Source organism: Pteropus vampyrus, unplaced genomic scaffold (genome assembly GCF_000151845.1).
Source record: "Pteropus vampyrus isolate Shadow unplaced genomic scaffold, Pvam_2.0 Scaffold150, whole genome shotgun sequence".
Lineage (NCBI taxonomy): Eukaryota > Metazoa > Chordata > Mammalia > Chiroptera > Pteropodidae > Pteropus > Pteropus vampyrus.
Genome location: NW_011888931.1, coordinates 1,341,287 through 1,343,453, shown reverse-complemented (window position 1 = coordinate 1,343,453; position 2,167 = coordinate 1,341,287). Strand labels below are relative to the sequence as shown.

At 34.8% G+C, this 2,167-nt stretch overlaps 1 protein-coding gene across 11 annotated transcripts in view; it reads right to left on the bottom strand.

Annotated features, from left to right (window-relative positions):
* ZNF438 (zinc finger protein 438) overlaps nucleotides 1-2,167 on the bottom strand; it is a 161,689-nt gene that overhangs the window by 132,001 nt on the left and 27,521 nt on the right. The gene's annotated exons all lie outside the window — the stretch shown is intronic.

The following is a 2,167-nucleotide window of genomic DNA, read 5'->3' as shown; positions in this document are numbered from 1 at the left end:
ATGGATTTCTCTTTGAAATGATGAAAATGTTCCATATCTAGATTATGGCGATGGTTGTACAACTCTGCAAATATACTAAAACCACTGAATTGTGTAATTTCTCGTGTCTAAGGAGACACAGTATAGTATCTTTATGCCAGTACTATACTGTCTTGGATCCATAAATTATCAAAAGAGGAATGGAAGTGATTACTATAAAAGTTGGGATAATGGTCACTTATGGGAGATGAGAGGGTTGTGATTAATATAGACATCTGGAAGAGTTTCAAGAGTGACTGATAAAGTTCTATTTCTTGACGTGGGTGTTACTGGCATTGTAATAACTCATCAAACCACATATTTGATCTGGATAGTTTTCCATATCTGTGATTTACTATACAATCAAAATACTTTAAAAGGGAAATTTTTGGATTTTTTTTTAAAATAGGAATTTGAGATTATATGCTAATCGTCTGACTAAATTATTAAAACAATAATGAAAATGTTCTATATCTGTATTGTGAATACACAATATGGAACTCTTGAAATGCAGCTAACATATTTGAGGAACTAAATTTCTAATTTAATTTAATTCTAACTTATTTAAGTTCAAATTTAAATAGCCATATGCAGCTGGTGGCTACCATGTGGATAATGCAGGTTTAGAGCAGACAAATACTATAAAATTTTTAGCAGAACAATGAATAAGCTAACCTTTAAAATATTAAAAATAACATTTATATATCAAAGAGATGGCAGCTTTATGACAACCATTATTTGTTTTTAAGTTTGCATAAACTTCTCTAACACACACACACACACATATATATATTCCAGAAAAATTTGGAATCAGATGTTTTCGTCTTACTGGACAAAGATCTTAAAGAGCTCTTAACAGCAGTCATATTTCTGATTTCATCTAAACTCTCAAGGAAATGGAAATGGCAAACTAATTTGAACATCACTCAAGTGATTTTTATAATATATCACCAACCCCTATCCCAGTCCTGTCATAGACTCTAAAAATCACTAATTCCAACAGAATCTTGAGCAAATCCAATTAGATACAAAGTCTAAGGTATTTCTGTTACCCCCCAAATGGTTTCCCAGTCCTAAGTTCTCCAGATTTGGTTTTATGACTAGTTTCTGTCACTAAAAATTATCCTTAACATTCAATCCCTCAGTAAATGTTTATTAAGCAGTTATTGTTAGGTGCTATATTGGGAAACAGATGAAAAGTACAATCTTTATACTCAAAAAAAAAAAATCATATTCTAGAAGGAGTCAAACACCAAATAAACCTCCAGAATTAAGCAATGTGTTTTAAGTGCTAAATGAGTACCATTTACGTACCTCTTTGGTTGTACAGAAAAGGAGCAACTAGTTTCCAGGAATACCAAGGGGACCAGGGAATCAGAGTGGTAGTGAAGGTGTCCCTGACCTAAGTCTTGAAAGATACACAGGAGCTGCTAAAGCAGTGAAGTGGGAAAGAGAAGTGTTTCAGGCAGAGAAGACATTCAAAAGCGCAGAAGCCCAAGAGAACTCAGGGTTGAAGGAAGTTCAGTAGTGAGAAACAGGAAAGAAGGGGAGGTGAGAAAAGCAAACACTAGACAGGTGGGCAGAGAACCAATCCCGAAGCCCTCTGGTAGCACGGGAAAGAGTCCGGATTTTGTCTGGAAGGCATAAGAAGCCAAAGGCTGTTGAGCTCTGGAATAATGTGATCAGCCTTGCATTTTTAAAAACATCACTGCAACAATATGAAGTATAAATAAGAGAAAGTGTGAGATTGGAGGTAGCACAAGTGCATTAGAGAACATCACAGTAGTATAGGTGAAAAGAAATGAAGGCTCAAAGTAAAGCAGAAACAACAGAAATGGAGATAAAATGATGCACTTGAGGGATATTTAAAGTTTAGAACATCAGTTGGCTATATACGGGGGAAATGAAGAGTAAAGAACCAGAGTGAGTTCCAGATTTCTTAGTTGAGAAAAAGGATACTGCCATTTCTCAATAAAATACAGGAGGAACAAGAAGTACAGATTCGAGAATAATTTTAAGCTTTGAAACTCAAGAAAAAAGTAGTAGTTAAATCTATAATATCAAATGTCCCCAGAGAGTTTAATTAAATTCAAGTCTACAGGCCCTAGCTCAGACTTACTGAATTAGACACTCTAGGGATGGAGCCCAG